General features: G+C 41.9%; 1 pseudogene; it reads right to left on the reverse strand.

The window, feature by feature from the left end:
- Window positions 1-1149: 1149 nt before the first annotated feature.
- LOC123403542 lies at window positions 1150-6104 on the reverse strand (annotated as a pseudogene).
- Between the last annotated feature and the right edge of the window lie 3359 nt (window positions 6105-9463).

Consider the following 9463-nt stretch of genomic DNA (forward strand, 5'->3'; position numbering starts at 1 on the left):
AGTCATATGAAAACATTTACGATGCTTTGAAAACATCTTAGGAAGCGTCTCTAGCCTCCTGGTGTTCATGAGCTTAGAGACGAATCCAAAGAGCGTCCGAGAAAATGCGACCATACGTTGCTATTTTGTTGTAGTGATAGGTCTGATCAATTATCTGCTGAGAGCAAGGGCAGTGCAGAAGCAATCACAAACATCAAAGTTTATCAACAAGTTGGATCTTTATTACCTCCTGCTTAAGGATGATTCAGCATGCCGTAGCCATCTATCTGCTCAGAAACCCCCAACATCTACCTCGACAGTCACCGGCATTGTCGCGTTACAGCAAAGTTTGTCAGAATGTTGAAGGCCAATCAATGTCTTGTCAACCAAATAATGTCACTGAAACTAGACAGATACATATGCAACTCACAAGTGTGAGTACACATCCCAATTCTTACTAAACCTGGGGAAATGTCCAAGGAAAATCACTTATTTGTACAGAAATGCAGATGCTAGACAGGAGCAAACATTTCACGGACCTGAGCATTTTTCTCCCGTCAACTTGTACTACTTGATCTGCACAAGTATTGAAACAGGTAAAAAAGAATCATATTTCAAATAGCACGTGTTCTGAACACGTTAAAAAGGTCAACAGTAAATGTCTTCTAAACTAAATAAACGATGCTGAAACTGAAATTCATACTTCCACAGGCAAACATACAGTTCGAAGTAGAGCAGAATAATTCAACTGTCGATCTTCATAAATTTCTCAACTGCTCATACAGGGCCATCACATTCAACAAGTGTCGGCCTGACTAACCCCTGCCGCTGCTGCTTAACCATCTTACATACGAAGAGAAATGCCTCTCCCTCATACAGAAACGTTTCTTGAACAAGTTAAAGGGCAGTGTCATATCAGTTAACTAACAAAGGAAAAACAAATAGATACATAGATAGCTCACAGACACACATGTGAGTATATTATCCTAACTTCCACTTAACTTGGGAAATCCGTTCGATTCGCATTACAAATATCTCAACAAGATAGAGGCGAAAGCTCAACAAAGCCGGTTGATCACAGTGACGACATAATCTTGTACATTGTTCAGATCAATCAAAACCCACGCCCTTTCTATGTGGTTTCCAACCTGTTTACTCCAGCATGGCGGATCACTGGCGCTCCCTGGCTTCTCGAGTGGCCTTCCTCCGCTCACTGACTAGCCTTGGCATCTGGTTCCATGTCTTTGGTTTAAGTGCCATCACTGCACATATCACAAATGACGTCAGAACTTTTATGAACCAATGTAACATGCAAATTCATACCACATGACACTACAACAATTGAGAACAAACTTGTAAGAACGTGTGTTGACGTGGTACATGTTATGGGAATCTTTTTTTTGAAAAGGACATGTTATGGGATGTACGACTCCATTTGTTGGTTAAATGTGGAAAAGAAAAACAATATGTGCTGCTAACCTTCATACTGGGCATCTAGTCTTTTGTAGTTGAGGCTGCCCAGCTGCAGGCATCTAGGGAGCTTCTTTATAGCAGGGCAGCCTCTAATTTCAAGAAACCCAAGAGAACTGTATACTTGTGGTTCATTTGGTAGGGATGCCAGGGTACTGCAACTTTGAAGGTCAAGGATTTCCAGCGATGAGGGGTGCTCTCCTGACAGATACTCCAGCGATGTCAACCCACTGTTGCCAAGAATTTCCAGACTCTTGAGAGGTGCAGGCAGACGGAGAGTCCCACCCAACATGCCAGTACAGTCATGTATTACTAGACGTTCGAGATGGGGAGGAAGTAAATGCTCTCTTTCAGTTGTCGCTGCTGCTGAAAGAGGCTCTGGCACCATAGGTCTTCTGCTTATGGAGGTAATGGCTTCTGGTTTCTGGAGCCCACTCGGCTGACATGCCAAGACTTGAATACTACTACAGTCATACATTTGTAAGAACTTTAAGGATGGAGGAAGGTTCAGAACCGCTGATAAGCTTCCACATGTAGACAAAGTTAGATCTTCTAGGCCTTGACAAAAGTGTTCCATGGGTGAGGATGGCAACTCCGGTACAGCAGCAGGCACGATTGTCTCACTGCTAGAAGATCCTTCGACTAAATCTGAAATGTCATGCTGCTTGCCGAATATGGACTGAAGCTTATTGCATTGACCAATATACATTGTCTTGAGAGATGTCGGGACATTGAACAACTCTACCAAACTTGCACAATCTATTAACCAAAGAGACACGAGACCTGGCAGGCATTGACTCCTTTCAGTTGGTGATGGCTCAAGAGGAGCTTGTGTGTATCCAGTCAGATTTTTGCACTCTCTAATCACTAATTTTCTCAAGGATACCAAGCTGTGGAACACTTTCACTGGCCAGTGGACGAGCACATCGCATCTATCAATTTCCAACTCTTGAAGATGTAGAAAATAGTCTGACGGCTCTCGTGCACCTGCTCCAAAGAATGAGTTGCAGCATCTTAACTGCATAAATGTAAGGGGGGATTTCTGGTTCCATTTCTCCTTGCTTTCCACCGGTACAATTGAAGTGCAATCAACCTCTGATGTTATTTCTATGTATTCTAGGTTCAATATCAAAATGTTCAATGAAGGCAAATATCTGTCTACACAATGGAATATCTCTTGCTTACCATCTTCAATTTCTAACACACTGAGTTTTGGTGCTTCGGGTAAATTTATTATCTGTGGGCATTTCTTAACTGATAATTTCTCAAGCTGAGGAAACAATGTCCCTTCGACTGGATCCCATCTCTGAAATCTCTCCAAACTTTTCATTTTGACCACCTTGAGGGCAGGAAATGTTGAGCGTACTAATCTATAACCCCCTTCACTACATGGTTCTTGAAGCAATGGTGCTTCAGGTAACGCTGTCAGCTTTGGGCATTTCATAATTGATAGTTCCTCCAGCCAAGGAAACAATAATTGTTCTCCTTGAGTCTCTTTGACTGCATCCCATCTCTGGAAGCTCTCCAGCTCTTTCATTTTGAGTACCTTTAGGGCAGGAAACGCAGAGTGTACCAAAGTACAACCACGTTCAGCACAAGGTCCTTGCAGCAATGGTGCTTTAGGTAATGCTACCAACTTTCCACAATTACTAATAAACAACTTCTCAAGCACAGGAAATATTGTCTGTTGTTCTTGCCTCTCATCTATTTCCCACCATCCCTCAAAACCAAACAGATTTTCTAGTGTAAACACCTTCAGTTTTGAGAAAGTGAAGAATGTACTGCATCTGAACAAAAATTGCAATGTTTTACAATGAAAAAGATGGATCTCAACCATGTTTTGCAACATACCAATGCACTCTCCTCCATAACGATATATCTTGAGAACATGCAGCCCATCATGTGGTTCAAAATTGTCGAGCACCTTGCTGTCATAAACAGAAGTCCATCTTAGTATCAGTTCTCTGAGGTCTTTCTTGTTCCCAAGGTTTGCTACTTCGGATTCTGCTTTTTCAACATTCTCTATCTGACGTAACTCTAGCTGACCACCAATCTTTAAATCATGCAGCTCTCCAACATCACTGCAATCAGGGCCAGGAACTCCTGCTACAAAAACTGTGAGTGTCTGTAGCTTAGTGAGATTTTCAAGTCCTGGAGGCATGCTCTTCAACTCTGGACATCCATGAGTGTAGAGGTGGCGGAGGGAAGTCATATACTTCATTTGCCTTGGAAGCCGTTCAAGATAAAGGCAGTTGGAAATGTCCAACACTTGCAGGTTATACAGAATACTTATATCCTCCGGAAGTGCTTCAATAGAACTTTCTGAGAGATCAAGGTACCTTAGGTGATGCATATACTTTGGTTTGGGTAGAAACAATTCTGTTCTCAGATAGAGCTTCAAGGCAAGCAAAGGGCTATATTTTGATTGATGCTTCAGTGAGGTTTGAATAACACTATCGCATATCAGTGTTTGAATGACAGGGGATTTTTTCTCCAAAGCATCATTCAAAATACCTTTTGTTTCTCTACATGAAACGAACAAATGACGAGCACTATCTAGAAGCCACTCGGTTTGATCTGGTTCCATAACTGTAACACATTCCTTTTTCATAACAGACATTGCAATATCATGCATGAGGTCGTGGATTTTACATGTAGTTATGGAATAATAGTCTTTTTTCATACGAGGAAAACATCCCCTTTCCATAACAGACTCTTCTTTAGTTTCCTCTATGTCCAGAAAGAATGACCTTGATGCTAGCTCACTGAAAATATGTTTTCCAATGGTTTCAAGACTATCTCCCCCATGTTCTGGGATAAAGCCATTTGCGATCCACAGTTGGATAAGCTTCTCCACATTAATCTTGTAATCCTTAGGAAATATGGCACAGAAAGCAAAGCACTGCTTCATGTGTGCTGGCAAATCATTGTAGCTAAGCTTGAGTATTGGCAAAATTCCAGTTTCGTCAGTGCAAATACTGCTTCTAGATGATATGGCCTTCCATTCTTCCACGCTGGTCTTGGTACGAAGTACAGATCCCAGTGCAGTTGCAGCTAAAGGAGAGCCACGACATCTCTTCACAATCTGACCAACCAGCTTGAGTAGCTTGGGAGGCTTTTCATTCTTTGAACTGAATGCTCGAGCCACAATAATTTCCTTTATGAAGTTATCCTTCAAAACATTGAGATTGTAGGTTCTACCTGCACCCATAATTTCAGCAACTTGTTTATCACGGGTTGTTGTCAACACTGCACTACCCAGGCCACCATGTTGAAGACAAACCTTAAGCCTTTCCCACTTTTGGACCTCTCTGTTCCAGACATCATCCAATACAAGGAGGTACCTCTTTCCACTGACCAGTTTCTGAAGTCTATCCAATGATGGTTTGTCTGTGTCATAATTTTTCTTGGGGGATGCTTCAACTATACTTTTAGCTATGGAATTCACATCAAAGGAATCAGAGACACATACCCAGAGCTGCAACTGAAAATGCTTCTGAATTTCAGGTTCGTTGTATATGATTTGCGCTAATGTCGTCTTGCCCATGCCCCCCATTCCAACAATGGGAACTACTGTGAGATCTGCATTGCTAGCTTGACCAAGCAGTATGTCAACGATATTATTCTTATCTTCGTGTCTGGATCTGCTGGCAATTTCTTGTGGGTCAATGATGACATAATCTTGAACTGACTGGACACCAAGAATGTCAGCCTCAACCCAAAGTCATGCATCTCTGCAATAAGAACATTGATATCCTCGAGAATCCTGCAAAGCTTGCTACCCATTCTCTGACGGAACACAGCTCGGTTGTGAGTAGGGAAGATTTTTATCACATCAAATCCAAGCTTTTTGTAGTGTCCATTCTTCCTGGCTTCACGGCGAAGTGCTTCGTATTTGAATTCATCGAAGACTTCATTTGCCTCATAGGCTACTCTCTTGAGCTCCTGGAGCCAGGCTTTCGCCCCTTCTCTGTTGGCTGTTGCCTGCTCCTCGGCGTCAGTGATGACGTCCAAGATGATAGGAAGCCTGCGTTTCAGAATCGTGTGCTGCTTCTCCATTCCCTCCATCACATTGTACTGGTCGAGGAGATAGCTGGACGCCTTGTCCCTGACCATGGCCACCAGTGGCCGGAGCGCCATGGTGACCACCAGCTCCGCCATTGGAACCCTCACGCACAAGACAAGCGCACTGCAGAATTAATTAAAGAAGAAGACAATGGTGTGAGCAAGACATGTATACATGACTAGGATCTGTTCTTGAACAAGTCACAAAAAAATCCATTCTTGCTTGAACGAATCTCACGCAAGATCCAGTTTTGCACTTTTGCTTAAACGAACCAAAGCAAAATACAATCTTGCAGACATGGTTACCTGATTCGTTGGAACAGCGTATGAAGTATGAACAGGGCGGCTTCTGGAGCTCGCCCAGCTTGTCCTCACCGGTAGGTGGATGCTGAGTAGCTCTGCGCTGGAGAGCCTGGTCGGCACTGGGCGATGACGGTGTCAGGCCCGGCGAAGCTGTGGCACGGATGTGCGGGAGCTGTGAGAAATTTGGGAGACCTGGAGACAGCGAAGCTTGGGAATGGGTGGGAACATGATTCGGGAGAGCACATTCAGGAGAAGCCATGATGGGGAATTCGGAGGAGACGTGTTGTCGCTGTGGATCAATTCGATTCTCCTTTTGGAAAAGGAAAAGGCGATGCTGTCGCTGGGGCTTGCCCGTTGGCAAAGAAACCAGTTTTCTTGGCGACGGAGGAGACGTGGTGCTGGAAAAAGAGGATGCCGATGGATGAATGGAGGGCTTTATTGCTCCACGCACTCACGTCACGTGTAGGCCTTCAAGTCAAGCCAACTTATTCCCTCATTTCGGGTTTAGCGAAAAACCACAAATCTCATATGACTACCCGTAGTGCAGAGTGGAGAAAAGGAATGTCGTGAGCAAGATGAGTATAGTGCTTGAGCTCTCCAATATACAAAAGGTCCTATGTAGACTGAGATCTGTTCTCGAACTAATCATAAACACAAATTAATGAGTGATTGTCACTAGCGATGCAGGCTTTAACAAAGTAGTCAAAATGGCTACACCGAGGCGCCGACAGATATCTTAGACAGCATGCACTAGCATTACAAAACGTTCGCTCGCAGGTAGGAAGATAATTTATTTCAAGTACGTTTGGTGCATCACATGCTTGTCGCCCAATACGAGTAAGAAAGTGATTCACTTCTCTTTCTTGTCAGTCATGACACGGGGTTCATGGTCATGACAATTGTTTTGTGCATTACAAGTGTACTACGATGCTATGCCATCAGCAGCATCAGCACCCAGTTGGTCGCACTTGTTTACAACTTGTGATGTAAACCTATTGCATCATTGGTTTGCTCTTGTCATCAAGGGCTCCATCCACTTGGATTTCATCCCTACATTCTGTCTGTTTTTTTCCATTCTAATAAAATGCATTGAAATATTTTACCTGAATATCTACAATATACTACTTGTCAGTCACCTTAACAACGATGGAGTAGTAGCTAGAGCGGTTGTGTACAGCCTGTGATCTGTTCTTGAGCCAGTCGATCACATTAACGATATCTAATCTTGTCATTAGCGATGCTGGCTTAATAAAGTAATCGAATGGCCACACAGAGCGGTCTGAGACAGCGTGCGTGCTGTGGCATTAACAAAGAAAGCCTCCACTTGCAGGCAGACAGGAAGATAATTTTGTTCCAGATACCAAGTTTGATGAAGGCTCACATATATGAGCAGTCTCCCATCAGGATCGAGGAAGAACGCGATTGATTTTCCAGCCTCGTCGGTCATGACATTTGTTTTGTGCATCACGCGCTGATTGGGTTACTTTTATTTGCAGGTTGCGCCGCAAATCACATGTATCATCTGTTTCCTTTTGAGCTACCATTCTCTTATACAGTAGCATGCATCGATGGCAGTAGATGTCAAATCATGCATCAAGTGAAAGATGCAGAAACAGATTTGGGGGCAGCAAGTGATACAGATTTGAGTACTTAACTTGAGCGGGAGGCCCATGTCCCACATAGCCTTGCTAAACACACTTTAGGCCTTTCTTTAGGACCCCATGTATATGTATAGCTCATTCATGCTCCAGATCTAAGTTTTATCCTCATGTTTTTTTAACGATTAATAAAGTGGAGTATGTTTAGACTAGAAAAAAATGATGGTGCCTCGTGACGCTTACCGTCATGACTATTTATCACATTAAGCGAGATGGAAAGTTTCTCGCACTTAAGCATCTGCAACTATAGGTCCGACTCTTAAACACGCACCTAGGAAAAAAAATAGTAGTAGAAGAAGAAGGACGAGCAGGAGTCAATCCCTTGATCTTCTGGGTGGGAGGTTGCGGTGCAAACCACTAGCAGCTTATTGCAGAAATAAGCTAAAACCTTCTTGCAGAAATAAGCTATAAACCCAAAAAAATCATTTTCAGAAGCTAGCTTAACTTATTTTCATATGGACTTCCTTCACAATGAAAATAAGTTGGGGGTACGGGTGCTTCCCGTAGAGTTTTTGTTTAACAAATGTATAACATTTTTTTAAAGTTTGATTAACATTTTTCAAAGACAAAATGAACAATTTTTTAATACGTGATTAATATGTCTTTCTATAATTTTTCAACATTTTTTAAATGCTTGATAAATAGTTTTCCACTAAAAACATTAACATTTTTCTAATACATGGTCAATATTTTTTCTATGCACATTTAACATTTTTCAAAGGCTTGATTAACTTTTTTGAAACACTTGTTCAATATTTTTTCAAATACTTGATTAATATTTTCATGCACATGATAAAAAACTCATAATTTTTTAATACACGGTCCAGATTTTTTATATATACATTTAACTTTTCTCAAATGCTTGATTAACATTTTTAAAATGCTTGATGAACCTTTTTCAAACACAAAATTAACTTTTTTCAATACATGATTAATACTGTTTCTATTATATTTCAACATTTTTGAAATGCTTGATAAAGCGCTCGAATAAGCCTTGCATATCTGACTCGTAATCAGCGTTCTGGACTCACAATCGGAGATTAGGAACAAAAAAGGAGTACAAGGAGGGGCTACATGCATGAGGAACAGGATCTGCCCAACTTGGTATGCGGATTTGGCAGGATCTGCCCAACAGGAACGACTGGAGGAACTGCATGCGTCCAAACTCCAGGTGTCTACCGACAGGGCTCATTGCCAACTTCGTCAATAGATTTGATGCGTACCACCTGCTGTGCAAGGTGTTCTAGTGTGGGTGCGAGTTCATCGCAGTCACATCCTACAACATCTTCACGGATTTTGACCTAATCTTCTCCTCCCTCAACTTCATCCACAGCCTCCCCTACTACCTTGGCGAGAACGGCATGGAGGAGGAGCGGTGAAGAGGAGGCGAACATCGTGAAGCTTGTCTTGCCCTAGGGTGTTAGGGCTTTTTATATTTTTATATATTTGTATATTATGTCTTGCCCTACTACTGTGAACCTTTTATGTATGTCGTGTTTTATGTAAGATTATGTTATGCTTGCTACTACTTATATTATGGGTACCCTAATATTATCTATGTTATGGGTGTGCACTATATGTTAGGCCTAAGCATCGTTTAGTTATAAAAGCTATGCTTACCCTAAAAAAACTCATTTTGGGGTTATATATTTGTTGACTTTTTTCTGAGCGACCATTGTTGACTTTGTAGGTGCAATTTTTCGGATCAAAAGGGGTTTCCTCCCACTCCTTTTTATTTCCAAAATGGAGCATAGAGTACCCAAACATGTTTTGTTTCTAAGAGCTAGGAGTGCTAGAAGTGTTAAAAGTGTCAACCACATATTACATTGAAGTTTTTAAAAACGAAACAGTGCCAACACTCAGCGGCTGCAAAACTAGCTTAAAGGGAAGCAGATAACGACGGTCTTGACATCTTGACAAGGCTTTGTTGGTTTTTTTTGAGAAATATGAGTCTTTGTAGGTGCAAAATGAACAAAGAAACAGAATCA

This window comes from Hordeum vulgare, chromosome 1H (assembly GCF_904849725.1).
Source record: "Hordeum vulgare subsp. vulgare chromosome 1H, MorexV3_pseudomolecules_assembly, whole genome shotgun sequence".
Taxonomy (NCBI): Eukaryota; Viridiplantae; Streptophyta; class Magnoliopsida; order Poales; family Poaceae; genus Hordeum; species Hordeum vulgare.